The 23,128-nt window shown below is 41.1% G+C and overlaps 1 protein-coding gene and 1 non-coding gene across 5 annotated transcripts in view; one reads left to right on the top strand and one right to left on the bottom strand.

The window, feature by feature from the left end:
- C18H18orf25 (chromosome 18 C18orf25 homolog) overlaps nt 1-23,128 on the top strand; it is an 84,864-nt gene that overhangs the window by 14,691 nt on the left and 47,045 nt on the right. The window lies entirely within an intron of this gene.
- On the bottom strand, nt 18,040-18,171 carry LOC115029902. Its single transcript, XR_003835479.1, has one exon. It is a non-coding gene; the product is annotated as a small nucleolar RNA SNORA17 (small nucleolar RNA).

Below are 23,128 nucleotides of genomic sequence, written 5' to 3'. Positions count from 1 at the left end.
TAAGTACACTGTAGCTGTCTTCAGACACTCCAGAAGAGGGCGCCAGATCTCCTTGCGGATGGTTGTGAGCCACCATGTGGTTGCTGGGATTTGAACTCCTGACCTTCGGAAGAGCAGTCGGGTGCTCTTACCCACTGAGCCATCTCACCAGCCCGTATGGTCTTAATTTTTGTCTTCCCAAAATTTCTATGTTGAGATCCTAGCATTGGTGTTAGTAAGGTGAGGCTTTGGGAGGTGATTAGGTCATGAGAGATCTGCCAGAGTGAGTGGGATTAGTGCCTTTATAAAAGAGGCCAGAGAAAGATTAGAAGAGATCAGGAATGTTCAGGCTACATTGGCTGTAGGCTTTGGCGGTAGGCATTGGAGAGGTATTAGATTGCTTCTCCTTTCCACCATGTGAGCATTCAGTGAGGAGGAGCATTCTGCAAGCCAGGGTCTGTACTAGGTTGCTAGTTGCTATGACTGGGAGAAATAAGCTCTGCTGTTTAAGCCACCTAGTCTCTGTAATGTTACAGAGGCAACCTGATTATACTAAGGACACTTTTCTTCAAGAATTACTTTTGTTTTGTTTTGTTTTGTTTTTTTTAAAGATTTATTTATTATTATACATAAGTACACTGTAGCTGTCTTCAGACACACCAGAAGAGGGCGTCAGATCTCACTATGGGTGGTTGTGAGCTACCACAATTTGAACTCATGACCTTCTGAAGAGCAGTCGGGGCTCTTACCCGCTGAGCCACTTCTCCAGCCCTGTTTTTTTTTTTTTTTTCTTTTTGAGATAGGGTTTCTCTGTATAGCCCTGGCGGGCCTCGAACTCGGAAATCCGACTGTCTCTGCCTCCCAAGTGCTGCGATTAAAGGCGTGTGCCACCACTGCACTGCCCGGCTCCAAGAAATACTTTTAAGAAAACTCTGTGTGTGTGTGTGTGTGTGTGTGTGTGTATGACAATATGCACATGTAGGTGTGTGTGTTTGGGGCAGATAAGAGTTTAGACAAGATTTCATTGTGTAGCCCTGGATAGCCTGGAACTTAATATGTAGACCAGGCTGGCCATGGATTTGCACTGTTTCTCCTTTCTCTGCCTCCTAAGTTCTTGGCTTATTTATTTAAAACAGAACCTTGTTTTAAAGCTCAGGTTGGCCCTGAACTTTAGCTTCTCAAATGCTGAGATTGCAGGCAGGAACTAGTATGTTTGGCTTAATTTTTTTTTAAAGGAGTCTGTGGCTGAGGAAAACTTATTTTAAAGGACTCTTTTAAATCTTCGTGCGGTTGTGTATTTGCTGTCTTTAGGGAAAGAGCTGAGGTAGAAGCCTTGCAAGTAGAAGGCCCTCCTGAACAATTGAGTCAAACCTTGTTTCAAAATAAAATTCAAAAGGGGCTGATGATGTAGCCCAGTGGTAGGGCACTTGCCTAGTGTGCAACCCTCAGTAATAACAAAGCAGACGTTTACTACTGAAGCAAAGTTGGGTTAATTAACCTCCTCCTCCTCCTCCTCCTCCTCTTCCTCTTCCCCCTCCCCTTTACTATAAAGCCCTAGTTGGCCTGAAATTTGATATGTAGATCAGGCTGGCCTGGAACTAGCAGAGATCCATTGCAACCTCTGCCTTTGGAGCGCTGGGATTGAAGGTGTGTGCCACTATGCCTTGCTCTATTAAAGGGATCATAGCACAGATCTTACCCCAGAGGGTTAAAAGTAAGATAAGCATTGAGAAAGAAGACATGCATACCTAGGGCATGGTGAGTGTGAGCTTCTCTAGGAAGAGTAGCCTTATTTTTAAGACAGGGATTATAGGCATGCCCAGCTTATGTGGTGCTAAACATCCAACCCTGGGCTTTGCGTGTGCTGTGCGAGTGAGTACCAAGTAAGCTCCAGCCCCAGCTCCAGCAGCAACTCTTGCCTTTAAAGCAGTACAATCTAACTCATCTGTTTTAGAAACCTAGATGTCTAGAATGTTTATATTTGATTAAAAGAGGTTGCTAGTGTGGCATGGTCCAGGCTTGAAGCAGGGTGGAAATTCAGAAAGTATTCTAAATATATCTTTCTAAATATATCTTGGCCATTGACCTACATATTCTTTTCTTAGAAATGAGTATTTATTTCAAGCTAGTTATGATCAGTAATAAAAATTAATAAATTGATCTCAAAACCTAAAATAGAATTACTCAAAGATAGTTGTCAATGTAGGTGTACTTTGTTTTTTATGTGCTGGAGATCAAATCCAGGGCATCATGCTCTGCTCAGGGATACATTTGGAGTTCTACATCACAGCAGGCTTGCTTTTGTTTTGTTATTTTACTTTATTTTATTTTATTTTATTTTATTTTATTTTATTTTATTTTATTTTTTGAGACGGGGCTTCTCTGTCTTGGCTGTCCTGGAATTCAGAATGTAGACCAGGCTGGCTTTAAACTCAGAGATCTGCTTGTCTCTGCCTCCTGAGTTAAAGACATGCACTACCACTGCCCAGCTATAGCTTTTAAAAGGCCTAAAAATTAGCAATAATATATTCAACATTTAAAATAGGAAAGGTATGTGTGGTGGCACCTGTCTGTAATCCCAGCACTTGGGAGTGGAGGCAGGAAGACTAAGAGTTGAAATTAACCTTTGGTTCAAGGCCAGCCTGGCTACATACAACCATATTTCAAAATAAACCTTTTAAAATCCAAATCAGTTAACAAATCAAAAACTGGCCATGAACTTGTGATCCTCTTGCTTTAGCTTCCTCAGTGCTGGGGTTATAGTCAAAGAGTCTTGAGTATGTGTTTGATTTTCTGTATGGCTAGAGGACATGTTTCTGGGTGTCTCTTCATGAGTTTACCAGTCTTGTAGTGGAAGTGGGCATATCAGTTTCATCCAGTTCTAGAATTGGAACTCACTGTACTATCTTCTAAAAAATGTCACCAAGATGTCAACTATGCTATACAACTTATTCTAAAACATAATATGGGAGTATTAATAGTGTGTATTAAATCTATAAGGATTTTTAAAATAAATTTAGAGGGTGTGTAGTGGCTATTCCTTGTTGTCAACTTGACTATATCTGGAATGAACTACAATCCAGAATTGGAAGGCTCACCAGTGACGCTTATCTGGAAGCTTGGAGATCCTTATCTGGATCTTGGTATGGAGATCTTGAGCCATAGTGGCTATGGATTCCAGAAGATTAAATCTCCAAGTTTAAGGAACACACGTTTAATCTGGGCTACACCTTCTGCTGGAGACAATGTAAGGACATTGGAAGAAGGGAGTCTAGGTCTTGCTCCTTTGCCTGCTTGCTGTGTGAGACTGAGTAACTGCTAGATCCTGGGACTTCCATTCACAGCTGCTACTGAACCATTGTTGGGAATTGGGCTGCCGACTGTAAGTCATCAATAAATTATTTTACTATATAGAGACTATCCGTAAGTTCTGTGACTCTAGAGAACCCTGACTAATACAGGGTGTGGGTGTGGTGTATGTGTGTGTGTGTGTGTGTGTGTGTGTGTATGTATGTATATGTATTGGTGGTGGTGGTGGGGCACATGAACATGTGGATGTCAGGTAGAAACTTGTTGGAGTTGGTCCTAGAGGACAAACTCAAGTAGTTTGTTAGCAGGTTTGGTAACCTCTACCCTCTGAGGTATCTCACCAACGCCACTTGATTCATTTTTATGATGTCAGGCTCTAGATAGTACACAGGTTTTTGTTGTCATTGCTGTATTTTTTTATTTGCTTTTTTTTTGTGTATATCTTCTTGTGTGCTTTTCTTTTCTTCCTCCTTTTTTGTTTTTCTTTTCTTCCACAGATTTAAAGAAAATCTGTATAGGATTGTTCTTTGGGAGTTTGAATATATATTTATAGTTTGAGTTGGTATTCTGTGAGTTGATTCTCTTTCTGTGTGAACCTAGAACTTTATACATTTGAGGTAAGCACTTGACCACTGAGCTATATCACTAGTTTGTTGTTGTTTTAAAAAATTTATATTTATGTTTAAAGACATTGTCTATTTGTAGTCTGCCCTTGAATTTTTGTTCCTCCTTTTCAGCCTCTCAGCGCTGGGATTATAGTATAGGTTCATGCTATTAGGTCTTGTTTCCTTTGTACATTTTGAAATTTCCTTATTGTTAACCTTTGGTTCAAGGCCAGTTCCTGCTTGGTTAAACTTGAGTAATGAAGACCCTAAATTGGCAATGCTATCCTTTGCTTGCTTGCTTTTCAAGGATTCTTGACTGTATAGATGATATGCATTTGAATTCTAATTTGGTTTTAAGAATTGCCCCCATAAGCTCATATAGTTGAATGCTTAATAATCGGGAGTGGCACTATTTGAGAAGGATTAGGAGGTGTGTCCTTTTTACAGTAAAGGAAGTGTCACTGGGGGTGAGCTTTGCTATACCTTCTGCCATGATGACGCTGGACTAAACCTCTGAAACTGTAAGCAAGTCTACAATAAATTATTTTATAAGAGTTGCCTTGCGGGCTGGAGAGATGGTTCAGCTGTAAAGAGCACTAACTGCTCTTCCAGAGGTCCTGAGTTCAATTCCCAGCAACCACATGGTGGTTCACAACCATCTGTAATGGGGTATGATGCCCTCTTGTGGTGTGTCCGAAGAGAGCAATGGTGTACTCATATACATAAAATAAATAAATCTTTAAAAAAAAAAAGAGTTGCCTTGGTTACCACATCTTTTCACTTCAATAGAACAGTGACTAAGACATCTATCTATATAAGTAAGAGTCAGGCAGGCAGTGATTTCAAATCCTCTGGTTACTGATCTCCCTGTCTTTACTGGAAGTTCCCTGATAGACCTAGACCTGTTGGCCCATGTTTTTACCTGGATCTCCTTTTAGCTAATGGTAGAAGCCACTATGATGGTCTCAGCTTAAGACTATCAGATCGGGTTCAGAGTTTCAACCTTGTGGGTGGGTGGGTGGTGGTGCTAGGATTAAAGACGTGTACCACCACTCTTGCCTTTTAACTCTATTTCGTTTCTTCTCTTTTTTGTGTCTTTTAAATTGAAAACTCATAGACTATATTCTGATTTTGGTTTCCTTTTCCCATTTCCTCTCAGATCCTCCCTTCCTTCCCACCTATCCAACTCCATGCAAAACCAAACCAAACCAAACCAAACCAACAAAACCATAACCAAAAACAAAAGAAAGAAAGCACAAGAAACATAGATACAAAAAAAAAAAACCCCATAAAACCACAAAAATCAGAAACCATAATATACCATGAAAAGACCAGTATGATTTTTAAAAATGCTGAAACAAAGCAGTATTAAGTAGCAAATCTACAAAACTCTATAGCGTTTGTTTGTGTTGGCTATCTGTTGCTGGGCCTGGGGCCTACCCTTCATTGTGGTTTATATGACCAGTAGATTCTATTGGAATCCTTTTTCTTTTCTTTTTCTTTATTTTAAAGATTTATTTAGGGCCGGAGAGATAGCTCAGTGGTTAAGAGCACTGACTGCTCTTCCAAAGGTCTTGAGTTCAAATCCCAGCAACTACATGGTGACTCAAAACCATTCATAACAAGATCTGGTGCCCTGTTCTGGAGTGTCTGAATCTGAAGACAGCTACAGTGTACTTACATATAATAAATAAATAAATAAATCTTTAAAAAAGGATTTTTTAAAAAAGATTTATTTATTTCATTTATGAGTACACTGCAGCTGTCTTCAGACACACCAGAAGAGGACATTGAATCCCATTACAGATGGTTGTGAGCCACCATGTGGTTGTTGGGAATTGAACTCAGGACCTCTGGAAGAGCAAGCAGCCAGGGCTCTTAACCGCTGAGCCATCTCTCCAGCCCCGGCCTTTTCCTTTCTAAGAGGTCAGTTATGGATAGATTTTGGTTAGGGTGAGAGATCATGCCTGTTTCCCATTCTTAGTACTGGGATTCTGCTCGGGCTTGAACTTGTGTTGACCCTATGCATGTTGCCATAGTCTCTGTGAGTTCATCTGTGTCTTGGTCCTGATGTATCTGGAAGACACCGTTTCCTTGGTATCTTTCATCCCCTTTGGCTCTTTAATCTTTCTACTTCCTCTTCTGCCCCTGTGCCCCGAGGAGAGGGGTTTGAAGACATGTCTTCATTTAAGACTAAATGTAACAAAGTCTCTTACTCTTTGCACGTTGTCTGGCTGAGGCTCACTGCAGATGTTAGCATCTCTGGTAAGAGGAAGCTTCTCTGATGATGGCTGAGCAAAACCCTGAGCTATAGATAGAGCAGTTGTTAGGAGTCATTTTAGTGTGGTTTTCTTTTAGCAGAACATTAGTATTTGGGTTTCCCCATGCCAAATCTAATTTCATGTTCTTGGCCACTGAGCAGTATTAGGCATGTGTTCCATTTCATGGGGTAGGCCTTAAATTAAGCAGCTAGTAATTGGTTACTCTCACAATGTTTGTGCCACTGCTGTACCAGCGTATCATGCAGGCAGGACACGGTTGCGCATAGCTGGGGTTGAAGCTGGCTTGGTTACCGTTTTCCTCCTCTGGTGGTGTGCAGAATGCCTTCCAGTACCATAAACATTAGTCAGTAGAGGTGAAGGCTCTAGTGAGACACCAGCTCTCTGTTTCCATGTTGAATATTAGTGACTTCCCTAGCATTGAGTACTTGCTGAGCAGGTCTTCAGACCAATTAGAGAGTTGTTGATTACTACCAAGGTGTGTGTGCCATACTGCACCCTTAGTGTTGTTGTGCCATACTGGTTATTGCTGTGGTTCTTGGCTGCTTAGCTGGGTAGGACTGCTGGTTGCCTCCCTCCTTCGGAACGTACATGGTATCTTCCTCTAATAGGGATTTGCTGTCGACCTTTGGGGGTGGACAATAGCAATAGACTGTGTTTTGGGACTCTTGGAAAGCCCTGGCAAACAAGTCAAAAGAGGGCTTCTCATGTCTGATATCGGGATTTTTGTTAAGTGGTGTTTGGCTCATGGAAGGAACATTGTCCAGTTCAAATGAGAAGAGTTTGTTAAAGCTATATATGTATTAATATACAGAATTACACATATTAAAGTTTTTAGGTAAATAGTTAATAACTATGATTCATTATAGCTTTTCCAGACATCCTTATTGTTAACTTATCCTCCTTCCTCCTTCTCTATTTACCTCCCTCTTGCTCCCTAAGGACTCCCCCTTTCCCACTTCCCTTATCAGATCACTTGTACCCTGCTATTCCCTTTACTTCCCCCCTTGTTCTGTATTTACCTCCTTCCCCCTCCTAAAAGTGAGTGTTCTCTTTTTCTAGCATCTCCTCCAGCAGAAATACAGTGTTCTTTCTCTTTTTAAAAAATGAATTTATTTATTTAATTTAAGAGTACACTGTAGCTGTCTTCAGACACATACCAGAAGAGGGCATCGGATCCTATTATAGATGGTTGTGAGCCATGTGGTTGCTGAGAGTTGAATTGAGGACCTCTGGAACCATTGAGCCATATCTCCAGCCCCTACATTGATCTTTCAGAGGAGACTGATAAAAGCCCTATCATTAGGTATTTGAAACTAGATTACTTAAAACAGCAGGTATATTATTTGACCTACTTGTATGTTGCAAAAGAATAGAATTTACCTCAACTCTAAGACATTTTCATTTTTAAGATTTATTTATTTTATGCATATGAATACACTGTATCTGCCTTCAGACACACACACCAGAAAAGGGCATCAGATCCCATTAGAGATGATTGTAAGCTACCATATGAGTGCTGCTCAGGACCTCTGGAAGAGCAGTTAGTGTTCTTAACTTAGTGTTCCTAACCACTGAGCTATCTCTCCAGCCCCCTTCCTTTAAATTTGTGTGACAGGGAAAATTTCATACACTCTTATTTTTTTTTTTTTTTTTTTTTGGTTTTTCGAGACAGGGTGAAAGGAAGCTTTCTTATTTTATCAGTAAACTTTGGCTCTCCAAAAATCTTGAGTCTTTAAAAAAAACTATAAATCTATTTTTAGCTTATATTATGTGTAAGACAGCAAGGTTAAGTTATGGGGCTGGAGAGATGGCTCAGTCGTTAAGAGCACCGACTGCTCCTTCGAAGGTCCCGAGTTCAAATCCCAGCAACCATATGGTGGCTCACAACCAACCACCCGTAACGCCCTCTTCTGGAGAGTCTGAAGACAGCTACAGTATACTTACATATAATAAATAAATCTTTAAAAAATTCATGTTATCTGATATTAATACTAGTATGAAAGCATACTGGAGCATACATGTGAAACAGCAAGGTAAGCTAACTGGTTTATGTAGATCATGTTTGAGATATTGCTTGTTTTTCTTTCAGTTTTAGGGTAATGATTAAAATAAATAGTTGTAGCAGTGCTAGCAATTAGAATGCCTTATTCTGTAGAGCAAAATCTTGCCTTAAAGTATTCTGTTAATTTAGTTAAATTGATTTATTGTAGTACTGGAGATAGAGCATGTCTGTGTACATGGGCCCTCCACAGATCTACGTTTCTGTCCTGGGAAATGTCATTTAATAGATTGAACTTTTTTTTTTTTTGAGACAGGGTTTCTCTGTATAGCCCTGGCTGTTGTGGAACTCCCTTTGTAGACCAGGCTGGCCTCGAACTCAGAAATCCGCCTGCCTCTGCCTCCCAAGTGCTGGAATTAATTAAAGGCATGTGCCACCACTGCCCGGTTAGATTGAACTTTTATCAACTTATAGCCTCAACTTGTGGTTTCAGTTGAACAGTTTTTTGTGGGAGCAATACACTTGTAACATCGAATGCCTTCAGTTTCTATTTTGTTATGAGAGTAAAGGGACAGCAGTTGTAGTTTGTTGTAGCAGAGATGCCATGTCATTATAGTGGTGTAAATGATGGCTAATGATTGCTTATAAAAGTATAGCGTTGACAAGGTAAGAGTTACACTGAGTAGTCAGTGAGTTCATAAGTTGCTTTGCCTCCTTTTCTCTCTCTCTCCTTCCCTTTCTTGCCACCCTCCCTCCTTTAGATAGGGTCTTACTGTGTAGCTTAGATTGGCCTGGAACTCACTGAAGTCTAGCAAGTTCATCGGGCTGGGGTTATAGGTGTGTGCCATCACATTTCATCTGTCTATTGTTTGTTTGAGGGTTGTATTCTTGTAAGTGTTACTTCATACACACTCAAGTTGATTATTTTTCTACCATCTGAAAATTTTATCCTTTCTGTAGTCCTCTTTTGTCACCTAAGGGTGTTCTTCCAGGAACTCCCCCCCCCTCCCTTTTTTTTTTCTTTGAAAGAACTTTCCTGATCTGTCTTGAAAATTGTTTCCTTTAACTCTCAAATCTCTTTTTGCTGGTACCACTATTATCTCATTTAGGAATAACTTAACCAAAAAAATACTTTATTTAACTTTATGTGTATATGTATCCCTGAGTGTAAGTCTTTGAACCATGTGTGTGCCTGACCTCTGAAGAGGTCAAGAGAAGCGTCAGATCCCCTGGGACTGAAGTTACAGGTGGCTGTGAGCTGTTCTGTGAGTACTGGGAGCTGAGTCTGGGGCTTCTGCAAGAGCAGTAAATACTCTTAACTGCTGAGCCATCTCCCCAGCCCCATCACTTACGGATAGCTTATGTAATTAATTTGTTAGAGGCAGCAAGAAATGTCACTTGAATTGTCAGCGTTGTTGCCTGGAGAGTTCTTCTTAGAACCCTCCCCTTAAACACTGGCTGCATCTTGACTTAGATCTTAGGAAAATGCTTGAGAATGAATCAGAATGAAGCAAAGTTGGGTTTATTGTGGAAAGAACAGCGTACACTCATGGGGTAGATTAGGCTCCTCAGTCTCTCTAAAATGCCATGTATGTATGTATGTATGCATGTATGATTCTGAAATTACATTTTAAAATGGATAATGTGTTTTGGTGCTAGGCATGGGTGCACATGTCTTAATTTCAGCACTTGGGAGGCAGAGATAGGCAGTTCTTTCTAAGTTTGAGGCTACCCTGATCTACATAGCAAATTCCAGGCCAGCCAAGTCTATATAGTTTTTTTTTTTTTTTGTTTTGTTTTGTTTTTTTAAAGCAGTTTATGGGGTACCTTATACAGGTTTATAGAAAGAATTAGTTCTGGTAAAATTAAAACAAGTCAAAAAGAGAGGGGATGATGAGATGGCTCTGGTTAAGAACACTGCTGCTTTTCCAGAGGACTTGGGTCCAGACCCACATGGTGGTTCAGAAATCTCTGTAACTCCATTTCCAGGGAATCTGACCCTCTTCTGGTCTTTGTGGGCATTGCACACACACAGTACATAGACACACATGTAGGTAAATACATTAAATAAGGTTTAAAATAGACAAGAGGAATTAAAATTTCTTTTTTTAAAGATTTATTTATTTATTATATGTAAGTACACTGTAGCTGTCTTCAAACAGTTTTTCTTCTCACCCAGAAGATGGCATCAAATCTCATTTTGGATGGTTGTGAGTCATCATGTGGTTGCTGAGATTTGAACTCATGACCAGAGAAACCAGCAGTTGGCAGAGCACTCTGCACTCTTAACCGCTAAGCCATTTCTCCAGCCCAAATTAAATGTTTTTTAAAGCTATATATAAGTCACCAGGAGGTCAAGACATTTTATGGTTATAAACATGATTCATCATCATGTATGTGAGGTTTTTTTTTAGGCAAAACCAGCTTTATAGATGAGAAAGAATATTTTTTTTTTTTTTTTTTTTTTTTTTTTAGGTTTTTCGAGACAGGGTTTCTCTGTATAGCCCTGGCTGTCCTGGCACTCACTTTGTAGACCAGGCTGGCCTCGAACTCAGAAATCCGCCTGCCTCTGCCTCCCGAGTGCTGGGATTAAAGGCGTGCGCCACCACGCCCGGCTTTGAGAAAGAATATTTTTTGAACGAGTATTTTATTCCTATGTTTGCATGTGCCACATGCATGTGGCTGCCCAAGGAGGCCAGAAGAAGGTTTGGGTCATTCCTGAGCCACGGTGCATGGGTGAAGAGTGGTGCTGTGAGAAGCAATTGAAGGAAGGGTTCATTTACTCGGGTTCCCACTTTAAGTGGTAGGGAAGGCATGATGACTGGAGCATGGGGCTTTTTCTGACTTGAAGGATGAGGAAGCAGAGAGCCCCAATAGAGAGTACAGCCTCTGGGCTGTAGCCTCAGAGGCTCACTGTCAGTGACCCATCTTGCCAATACCACCAGCTGGGGGCCAACTATTCAAACACGTGTGTCTGTGGGGAACATTCTCATTTAAATCGTAACATCATGCTTTCTTTACCTCCATCTTTCGATTCTGCTTTGATCCACTTAAACACTAAATATAAACTCAGAATTATTCTTGAGTGTTGAGGATACTTACTACATAATCTTTATTTAGGTATTCACAGTGTAGTAGAAGGGTGTCTTAGTCACTGTTCTGTTTCTGTGAAGAGACACCATGATCAAGGCAGCTGTAATAAGAAAACCATTTAACTGGGGGACTTGCTTATGGTTTCAGAAGGTTATTTTATTATTATCATCATAGCAGGAAATATGGCTTTATGCAGGCAGAGGCTGGAGCAGTAGCTGAGACCTGCCTTGTTCTATAGGCAGAGAAAATGACTCTGGACTTGGCATAGGCTATTGAAACCTTAAAGCCCACTCTAAGTGGCTTTCCACACTTCCTCTAACAAGGCTATACCTCTCAATCCTTTGACTCCTTTCAAATAGTGCCATTCTGTGGTGACTAAGCATTCAAATATATGAGCCCATTCTTATTCAGATCATCTCAAAGAGAGACCGTGTCCAGGGAACAATATAGTACATCAATTTTAAGACTTTTTTGTTTTTGTCTGTCTGCTTGTCTTTGAGTCAGGGTCTTAGGATAGAGTCCCGACTGGTCTAGAACGGACTATGTTGACCAGGCCTAACTGGAATTCTTAGTGATCTGTCTACCTCTGCCTCCAGAGTGCCAAGATTAAAGGCATGTTCATGCCCAGCCCTTTCAAATTGTTTTTATTAATTTATTTTACATCTTTATTTTTGAAATCATGATATAGTAATAACATTTCTCCCTTTCCTTTCCTCCCTTGAGATCCCGCCTTACAAATTCATGACCTTTTTTCTATTGTTATTGCATGTGTGTGTGTATATACACACATACACACATTTATATATATAAATATATATCTTCCATATGTATAGTGTTACTTTTATGTATGCTTTCAGGCTGTCTTATATAGATAGCCCTTGCTGGCCTTGAACTTCTAATCGTCTTGAGTTTCTCTACTTCCAAGTAATGGGACTATAGAAGTATGCTAGGCAGCTATTATTTTCATATATTTAATATTTGTTTGAATTACAAAACTGAAATATAAATGAAACAATTCCTTTTTTGTACATTTCAATTATTGTGTGTGTATGTGTATATACACGCATAGGCCTTGGCATTACTAGATATCAGAAGACAACTTGTGGGAATTGGATCTCTGTCTACCAGGGGGGTCTGGATTTTGAACTCAGGTCCTCAGGCTTCATGATAAGAGCTTTTACAGGCTGGCTCATCTCTCCGGCCCCCTTCTCATATTTTAAACGGAAGATAAGATATAAGAAAGTATATAGGCTTTTGTAGGCTTACTCAGCATATTCCCACTGTTGTCATCATTCATTATTTTAGGGTCATACCTCTTCCCTCCCTCCCTTTCTTTTAAAGATTTTATTTATTTTATGTATGTGAGTACACTGTAGCTATCTTTTGACACACTAGAAGAGGGCATTGGATCCCATTACAGATGGTTGTGAGCCACCATGTGGTTTCTGGGAATTGAACTCAGGACCTCTGGAAGAGCAGTCAGTGCTCTTAACCACTGAGCCATCTCTCCAGCCCATACCATTTTCTTTTGGTCTGTGAAAGTCTCTTTGTATTTCTTCTTTTAAGTTTGAAATAATAGTTTTGTTGTGTTTGGGGAATCTTGATTGACAGCTTTTTACAACAGCACTTTGAAAGTGTGGGTCTACAAGAAATCAAACTGCTGAAATGAGGCTCCTTTTCATGGGATGGATTACTTCTGCTTACTTCAGGATTTTTATTTTGCCTTTTACTTACCTGTGTTGTGGCAACTGCCAGTTTATCCTATCCAAGGGAGGCTTTTGGGCTGCTGCTGCCTCCTCGTCTCCCTCCTCCTCCTGCTCCTTCTCCTCTTAAATCAACTTTAGAGTATGTGTGAATTGTCAATTTTTCTGTTCTGTCCTCCCTCCCTCCCTCCCTCCCTCCCTCCCTCCCTCCCTTTCCTTTCCTTTCCTTTCCTTTCCTTTCCTTTCTTTCTGTTTTTCTTTTTTTGAAAAGGAGTTATATAGCTTAGTCTGGATTTGAACTTGCTTAATAGCTGAGAAAGATATTGAACTGCATCTACGTTTCAAGTACTGGGCTTACAAATAGATACGACCTACCACTGTCTTTGAGATCCCCCCCCCCCAATTTAATTTCTTGTGTTTTATTCTCTTTGAGGATTACTAATAAATATATGATAGTATTTATTATTTTGTCCATTCTATCATTATTCAAAATGCTATATTTTTCTTTTTCTCTTTCTTTTTTTCTTTCTCTTTCTCTTTTTTTTTTCTTTTTCTCTTTCTTTTTGTAAAGATAGGGTCTTTCTGTGTAGCCCTGGCTATCATGGAACTCACTCTGTAGAGTCTGGCTGGCCTTGTACTCAGAGACTCACTCACTCATCTATCTCTGCCTCCTGAGTGCTGGGATTATAAAAACACAGCCACTGGGTATTTTTAAAAATAAGATCTTAAAGCGTGTATGTGTGTGTATGTTACTGAGAATTGAGGTTAGGGCTCTGTGCATGTTAGTAAGCTCTTTATTACTGAGGTTGCACAGTAGCCCCTCTCTTATGCTTTTGAACATATTTAAAATAGCTCCTTTGAAGTCTTTATTAATAACATTTGACATTTTTTCCCAGTGACTACTTTTTTCTTCTATGAGTCACAGTTTCCTGTTTCTTTTGGAAGTCTTAAACTTTTTGTTGAAATTGGGCATCTTAGACAAAATATTGATCCAGTTTTGGAATTTGCTCTTCATTCTTTTGAAGATGTTACACTCTGTTTAGGTAACAGGTCTGTGAAATGTCTTCACTCCGGTGTATGACTGCTGGTCTCTCTGCTCAATATTTCTTTCTTTTTTAAAATGCTAAGTTTTTTTAGTGGTTGCTTTTGTCATTTATGATACTGTTTACTGATCTACCAGACAGCTGGAGCTAGTAAAATTTGATTCTCCTTGTGGATCTGTATGTAGATCGTGGAATGCATTTTATAGCCAGGCGTGGTGGCGCACGTTTTTAATCCCAGCACTTGGGAGGCAGAGGCAGGTGGATTTCTGAGTTCGAGGCAAGCTTGGTCTACAGAGTGAGTTCCAGGACAGCCAGGGCTATACAGAGAAACCCTGTTTCGAAAAACCAAAAAAAAAAAAAAAAAAAAAAAGCCAAGGCCTTTTCAAGATCTGTCCACCACTATTATTTTCTAAAGTGCTTTTACAACAGAGCTCATTGTTTTCATCTGTGTTAGTTACCTTTCTGTGGTAGTCATAAAATACCATGACCAAAAGCAACTTAAGGGAGAAAGGGCTTTTATTTTAGCTTATGGTTCCAAGGGGATAACATTTAATCATGGCAGGGAAGTCAGACATGTTAGCAGAAGCAGGAAACTGGTTGATCACATTTGTATTCATATACAGCAGCAGAGGGGTGGTGGGAGTGTGAGTTGGAGAGGAGTGGGGAGAGAGAAATGAGGTTAGAAACCTTCAAAGGCCATCTTTATTGCATACTTCTGCTAGCAATATTCCCCATCCTAAGAGGAATTTTCTAAACCCCACCACCAACTGGGGACTGAGGGTTCAAATTCATGAGCCTGTGGGGAGGAGGAATATTTCTCATACAAGGCACATACACATACATACATACACACCAGCTGAGGATATGCTTGATATACATTTACAGCCGTATCTTCAGACTAGTAGAGCTCTTGGCTACTTCTGTTGGCTAAGATTATCATTTGTCCCTAATAGGATATAGGTGTGGTCTATTACTACATATAAAAATGAAGGTACTTTGTCAGTGCTTAGTGTACATTCTCAGTGCTTGTTCCACACTAACAGAAGCTGCTGAGTTTGCAGATAGCCTCAAGCAAGAATGGTAACTCCTGTTGTCAACAAAAATGCAGTTTTCAAGCATCAGCACTTATTTTTTGTATGCTTTTTTGGTGGATTTCCAGAGAACTGAAATGGTTCTTGTTAGTTTTGCTTTGCTTTATAGTAATATTTTTTTTGAGAGATTTGCTAACCCTAAAACTTGCCTATATAGCCAGGAAGCCTGTATATCCTGTTACTCTCACCGTAGTTTCTGAGAAAGGCTCTCCCAGTGAGCTCCATGGTCCATTTTTCCCATCCCCCCCTCTTCCCTCTAGGGTTGCATATGGATGACCTGCTGCTGTACTTGGCTTTCACATAGATGCTGGGGATCTGAATGCAGGTTCTCATGTTTGTTCACCAAGCACTTCCTCATCACAGCCTGGTCTGTTTTGTTTCTTTGCTTTGTTTTGAGGTGGTCTTACATAGCCTAAAATGGCCTGGCGCTCATAATTTTCCTTCCATAGTTCCCTGAGTGCTAGAATTATAGACTTGAGCCACCACACTTGCCTCATTAATACTTTTAAATCTCTCTATACTCAACCTTCACACTTCCACCTAGAGGTAACTGCTACCTTGACATTTTGGTAACTGTTCCCTTGCTTTAAAAGACATTTTAGGGGGCTGGAGAGATGACTCAGTGGTTAAGAGCCCTGACTGCTCTTCCAAAGGTCCTGAGTTCAATTCCCAACAACCACATGGTGGCTCACAACTATCTGTAATGAGGTCTGATGCCCTCTTCTGTCTGAAGACAGCTGCAGTGTACTCATACACATCAACTAAACAAATAAATCATTCTTTAAAAAACAATATAAAAGACATTTTTTTAATTTATTGATTATATGTAAGTACACTGTAGCTGTCTTCAGACACTCCAGAAGAGGGCGTCAGATCTCTTTATGGATGGTTGTGAGCCACCATGTGGTTGCTGGGATTTGAACTCTGGACCTTCGGAAGAGCAGTTGGGTGCTCTTACCCACTGAGCCATCTCACCAGCCCTATAAAAGACATTTTAATGTACAACTAAATGTCTATGCATAGTCTGTCACTTTGCATAGTTTTGAGTTTTGAACTTTATATACCTTGGACACCTTTTTTCTTTAGCTCCCTAATCATTATTTCTAAAATTTACTCTTATTAATATAGTTGTGCTAATTTGTTTCTACCTTATATGCTACTTTTACTTTTTTTTAGTACTACATTTTTTAAAAGATTTTTTCAAATTTTTTATTGGTTCTTTGTGAACTTCACATCATGCACCCCAATCCCACTCATCTCTCCCTCCCCTCAATACTTGCCCTCCACCCCTGCAACCTCCTCCCAACAGAGAAAAATCTCGTGGAAGCTGTAGTGTGTACCAGTGTGTCTCAAAGTATCCCTTTTTCTCCACACTTCTTTGCTTGTAAATAAATGTTCATTGCAATGACTTGTCTGGCACAAGTTCTCTGGCTTCTGCTACTCTATCAATACTGCAGTCTCACTAGGGCTCCTTTCAGATGTCCTGTGTCTGCCTTGTGTCATGGAGATCCTGTAGTTTTTGGATCTGTAGAACGGGCCCCTTCATCCTCTCCAGCAGTTCATTGATGGAGTAAATGTTGGGGTGGCCCTGGATCTAGGCCTGAGAGGTACCAGAAATGATCATCTCTCTTGCTCTCTTGCCTTCCAGGCTGGCTCACCAGCAACCCCTGCACCAGGGCCAGCTCTACCCTGCTGCCCAGGCAAGGTTTAAGACCTGCTCTCTTGAGTTCTGTAGTAGATGCGGAGCAGCGCTAGCTCTCCTGTTTTCATGACCCCAGGACCAGCTCTTCCACCTGTCCTAGGGGTCAAGGGCCTAGGGTGGGGAATACTGTCTAATGGCAGACAAGAGACAGGGTCAGCTCTCCTAACACTCACACCCTTGGAACTGGCTCACCGGTACCCCTACTATTAGGGTCACTTTCACTGTGCTGCACAGAGCCTGTTCTCCCAAGTACTGCAGCTTGTGAAGGGCAGGGCCAGCTCTCCTGTTCTCATGACCCTAGGCCAGGTCTCCTGCCTGTTGCAAGTAGTGAGGCAGGAAGGCGGAGAGTGTCTCTTTCTTGTTCACGCCACCACAGGGAGACAGTGGTAGGGCTGGCTGTCATGCTCACATCCTTGGGGCCGGCTAACACGCGCAACTCCAACAGTACTCTCTGAGGCTGCTCTCTGAGTACTGCTGCTGGCAATGGACGGGTCAGGTTTCCTGCTCTCTGCTCTCATACTTCTAGGGCCAGCCCTCCCATGATGAGAGGTGAGGGGTGGGACCAGTTCTGCACATTCCCTGTGGCAGCCCAGACCAGGAATATCCACTTCATCTTTGGTGGTAACAGACCTCTGCTGCTGCAGAGCTACAGACCCAGATATGACTCCCAGTGTCAGCCTAGGCCAGGACCCCACCATGGTCCTAGGTGGCATCACCAGCTACTCACATCAGGCTGTTCTTTACTACCCTTGAGTCTTCAGTTCTGCCTCTCTTAGTTGTGCCTATATCTGTCTCTTCCATTTCTCCACCACTTACTTGCTCTTCTTAGTGGCTTCTGCATTCTCTCAAGTGTCTGGGGTCATCTCAGGAGTGGTCTCAGGAGTGCAGTGCCTTCCTTGTGCGTTATGGCAGGGATCATCTTGAGCATGGTCTGTCCTCCCACCTGAGGGGCATCAGACTGCTGTTCATCTTAAGTTGGCTCCCTGTCTGGGCCCCATGGTACTAGACTGGTAGTTGTTTCAGGCTTGCTTCTTTACTGACCCACCGGAGTGGCCGTCTGTCTTGAGCTCACTCCTGCCTGAGGCCTGTGGTCCCATGCTGAGTTCTTCTAGCCTCAGGCTTGCTTCCAGTCCAGGCCTATCTGGCACTAAAGTGGTGGCCATCTCAGGCTAGCTCCCTATTCAGACCCTCTGGCACCAGACAGTGTTGGTCTCAGGCTTGCTTTTTTCAAGAGATGTTAGGTTACTGATCATTCAGATATTCCTAGGTCAGAACACAGACCGAAGACATAGCCTTTCTCCTCTCTGCCACCTATTGACGCACATGGGACACAGCAGCCACACCTGCAAGGCCTCTAGGGGTAGGAGTACTACAATTTATTGTGTCTCTGTGTGTATGTGTGCACGTGTGTGTGCATGCAAGTGTTTGCAAGTACACGCCTGGATTCCATGGTGCTAATGCAAAAATCAAAGGACAACTCTGGGTAGTCAGCATCTACCGTCTGGGTCCGGGGGGTGGGACTTGTTGTTGTCAGGCTTTGAAGAAGAGTGCTCGTACTTTTGAGTCATTCATTTTGCTAGCCCAGTGCTTTTTCAATAGAATGTACCATAATTTATTTTTTAACAAAACAGTTGTATTGTCAACCAGTTCTGGTTGGGAAGAGAATGGATACAACAGAGTTGATACTAAACCATGCATAGCAGTGCTGGAAGTGTGTTGGTTCAGTAGTTAGCATTGCTTCCTTCATTCAGTTCCTAGCATCCACGGGTCTCTGTCATAAGAGGCCCTGCAGGCATGTGTGCACATAAGCTTACACAGATGAATACACATACACACAACAGTCTTAAACAGACAAACTTTAATGGCATTTGCTCAACCAAGTTGACAGGAGAGACTTTTAGAATGTCTTTTTCTTAATTTGTGTATGTGTGTGTGTGTGTGTGTGTGTGTTCAGTTCAGGTATCTATTCCATATTGCTAGATGGAGGTAGAGGACAACTTTTGGGGGTTTGTTATTTTTCCATTTGTGGTTTCAGAGATGAAATGCAGGTCATTAGGCTTGCTTGACAAGTGCTTTTTACCAAGTGAGCCATCTTAACCAGCTCAAGCTGTCAAGGTGTCACTCTCAGATTCAATTTTGTTTTGCAAGTTTGTGTATCATCTCAAAGCATTGGATCATCGTTTCTCTGCTAGCACATTTATTTATTTATTTCCTCTGAATTTATATACGTATCATGTATGTATGTGAGGCACATGTGCCACAATGTGCACATGGTCAGCAGCCAACCTTCAGGAATTGGTTTTCTCTTTTAAATGTGGGTCCTGTACTCAAATTTTTGGGCTTGGCTGTAAGTTCCTTTATCCACTGAGATGGCTGACCTTTGGTACTTGCATTCCTTGATTCAAATAAAAAAGGATAGCACAGAACAAAACTGAGAGTATATAATAGCCCCAGTTCACATAATTATTTTGTTTTTAAAAATCCAGACTGTAAAGCAACTAGCTAAAGAAATGACCAAGGAAACTGGGGTGACTTGTAAAAGTGGCTTATTCCTTTATTTTCTATAACTGGGTCTCCGCTTCCTCAAAAGAATTTGTTGAAGTATAGCATGTAGTGTCAACAATATCTCAGACTTCTTCTTTATTGTCACAAAATATTTTATTGTCCAGAATCATTCTTGCAAGCAAATTTAATGAGTGCTTCTGTGCACTACTCCCCTTGGCAGTGCAGTTTTTCTGGAGTAGCGAATGGGCCCCTTACCGCACCATACCATGGTACCAAAAATTCTGGAGTCCCACATTTTACCAGATAACTCACTTTAAACAACAACAACCCTATGACATACTGCTTCTTCTTCTTCTTATTTTTTTTTTTTTTTTTTGGTTTTTCGAGACAGGGTTTCTCTGTGTAGCCCTGGCTGTCCTGGAACTCACTTTGTAGACCAGGCTGGCCTCGAACTCAGAAATCCGCCTGCCTCTGCCTCCCGAGTGCTGGGATTAAAGGCGTGCGCCACCACGCCCAGCTTGCTTCTTATTTTTTAAGATTTATTTTTATATGCATTGATATTTTGCCTGAATGTGTGTCTATGTGAGGGTACCAGATCCTTTGGAACTGGAGCTACCGACAGTTGTGAGCTGTCATGCAGGTGCTGGGAATTGAACCAGGTTCTCTGAAAGAACAGCCAGTGCTTTCAACTGTTGAGCCTTCTTTCCAGTCCCAGACAACTCATTCTTGACCAATTGATATAGTGAGAGGTATCTCATCCCATGACTGTCCCAGTGATTGGGTATACTGTTCTCTGACAACAAAGTGAAGTAGCTGAAGAATTCAGGAGCCACTTGTGGTGATGCCCTTAATTCTAGCACCCAGGAGGCAGATCCAAGTGGATCTCTGTTAGTTTGAGGCAAGTTGGTCTACATAGTCAGTTCCAGGCCAGCCAAGATTACATTGAGAGACCCTATCTTCAAAACAAAACCAAAAATAACAATAAAACAAAACAAAAACCAAACAAACCCAGGAAAGGAGAATATGAAGTTGAGGTGGTAATTAGAAAATTTTCATTTATTTATTTATTTATGTTAATTATTAAGATTTATTTTTAGTTTATACGTAGTAGGTGTGTAAGTCATCTGATGTGGGTGCTGGGAACCAAATTCTTTGTAAGAGCAGAAAGCACTCTTAACCTTTGAGTCATCTTCTGAGCCTCTTTTCTCATGTACCCAGGCTGATCTCCAGTTCATCCTACCTCAGCCTCCTGACTGTTGATTCCATGTTGGGATTACACCTGACAGGAGATTAGCAATGAATAGGTTGAATGGATTGAATGGATATGTGACTGAATATGTTAGTGAATGAGTAGGCTGATGAGAGTCAAGGAATAGTCAACTGTGTCTGATCATAGGGAGAAGAGACAGGCATGGGTTGTAAAGCCACATAGGAAAAGACTCCCTTTAGTTTGACAGGAAGAATAGTGTGGATGAGATTGCCATTATAACAGGAATGATGGTCTATATTTATACTCACTGTGCACTCACTATGAACATTAACCAGAAGCCTAAGTGATATAAATCTCACTGGATGCTTTCTTGAAATTTTTAAAGAATTACATTATTTATGTGTGTGTGTGGTCATGCACATGCTGTGGTGTGTGTGGTAGTGAGAAAATACCTTAAGGGAGTCAGCTCTGTACTTCAGCATGTAAGTCTCGGGGATCGTCAGGGATCGAACTCGGGTTGCCAGACTCTGTTACAAGTGCCTTTCTTTGCTGAGTCATCTTCCGGTCCTAACATTTTAGAATTACTTGTTTATTAACTGTGCATGTGTGCGTGTGCACACCCACATACAGAGGTCAAAGACTAAAGAACTCTATTTACTGTGTGAACCCCAGGGGTCACACTCGGGTTGTCAGGGTTAGCAGCAGGGACCTTTTAGCTGCTGAACCATCTTGACAGCTCTGGCTTCACACTTTAAAAAAAAAATCATAATTTTCTACTTCCAGCTATTTAATTATCCCTACCAAAAAATCCACTTTCTGGACAGGGGAAGCCCACGAGACTTCTACCCTACACTAAGAACACGCTAAGGAGCACCAAGAGCAGGAGAGACAGTCTCCCCAGGGAAGAGGACACCGATTGGGTACCACATGGTAGCCCTGAAAACCCTTACAAAAACAAAAGTAACATTGTATAGACAAACACATGCAAGCATGCACACAGTAACAACGAAAAAAAGAGGCCACGCATTTGAAAGAGAGCAAGGAGGGGGTACACGGGAAGGTCCGGAGGGAGGAATCAGAAGGGGGAAAGTGATATAATTACATTGTAGTCTCAAAAAGAAAATATAAAAAGAAAAAAGTCCACTTTTTCATAATTTGATTGTTTGGCATGATTAAACTGTGTATATCTTTCCTATTGTATTTAGAGAACTTTATTTACCTTGGATTTCTGTTTTTTTTTTTTTTTTTTGTTTTTTCGACAGGGTTTCTCTGTGTAGCCCTGGCTGCCTTGGCACTCACTTTGTAGACCAGGCTGGCCTGGAACTCAGAAATCCGCCTGCCTCTGCCTCCCGAGTGCTGGGATTAAAGGCTTGCGCCACCACGCCCGGCGGATTTCTGTTACTTTTTGACCTAACCCTATATTTAATTATAAGAAAATTATATTCTAGAGGGAAAGCTTTGTAGAATTTATTGATGAAAAATGACCCAAATGGTAGAGTGTCCAAAATAAAAGCACTGGCCTTTTTATGGTAGAGTTTTGAAAGATATTTGTTGTATATGGTAACAAAATTCAAGAGGTACAAAACTGTATACAATAACATCTTCTATTCCTTGCCCCTCTCTTCCACTTTCTTAGGGATCCTTCCAGAAATTCTGTGCCCTATATAAACAAAATCATAAATAAAATTGCTTGTTCTTAAGCAGATAGTATAATTACCTGTTCTGTTCACTTAAGGGTTGTGTGTGCATGTGTGCACATGTGTATGGAAGTCAGAGGTTGATATCACTTGTCCCTAGATCACTCTTCACCTTGTTTTTTTGAGACAGAGTCTCTCACTAAACCTAGAGCTCATGAATTTGGCTAGGCTGGTTGGCCAGTGAACGCTCAGAACTCTCAAGAATGTGCCTGTCTCCCACTACCTCCAAGCACTGGGAATAAATGTGTGTAATCCAAACTCAGTTCCTCACGTGTGTGCAACAGGCACGTCACCAACTGAGCTGGAATCTCCCCAGCTGCCTCATTTAGTTTTTGTTCACTGCAGCTGCTCCATGTCATTTTATATGAAGAGCCTTTTCCTTCTTAATGGCCACATTGTGTGGAAAGACCTTAATGTGCTCACTGGCTCTATTTATGGTTAATGTCAGTTCTTTGTGGTTGATTTGGAAATATTCATATGGGGTTTAACCAGAGTACTGTTGACATATTTAGGCAACTGTGACAAAATCTCATTTAAAACTTAAGTTTAAGGATTTTGAAATGCAAGTTGTTTGATTGATATATAATATTGAAAATAATATTGTACAAAAAAGTAGTTCAGATTCATCTGTGCTATCCATATAACTTATTCCCTGAAGAAACAAGAGTCAGGGGCATTTAAACTCATTAATTGATTTTTTTTTCTTCAGATTTTAGCTTCTTTTTTTTTTTTTTTTAAAGATTTATTTATTATATGTAAGTACACTGTAGCTGTCTTCAGACACTCCAGAAGAGGGAGTCATATCTCATTACGGATGGCTGTGAGCCACCATGTGGTTTCTGGGATTTGAACTCTGGACCTTCGGAAGAGCAGTCGGGTGCTCTTACCCACTGAGCCATCTCACCAGCCC

This window comes from Mus caroli, chromosome 18 (assembly GCF_900094665.2).
Source record: "Mus caroli chromosome 18, CAROLI_EIJ_v1.1, whole genome shotgun sequence".
Taxonomy (NCBI): Eukaryota; Metazoa; Chordata; class Mammalia; order Rodentia; family Muridae; genus Mus; species Mus caroli.
This window is presented reverse-complemented; position numbering and strand designations above follow the sequence as displayed.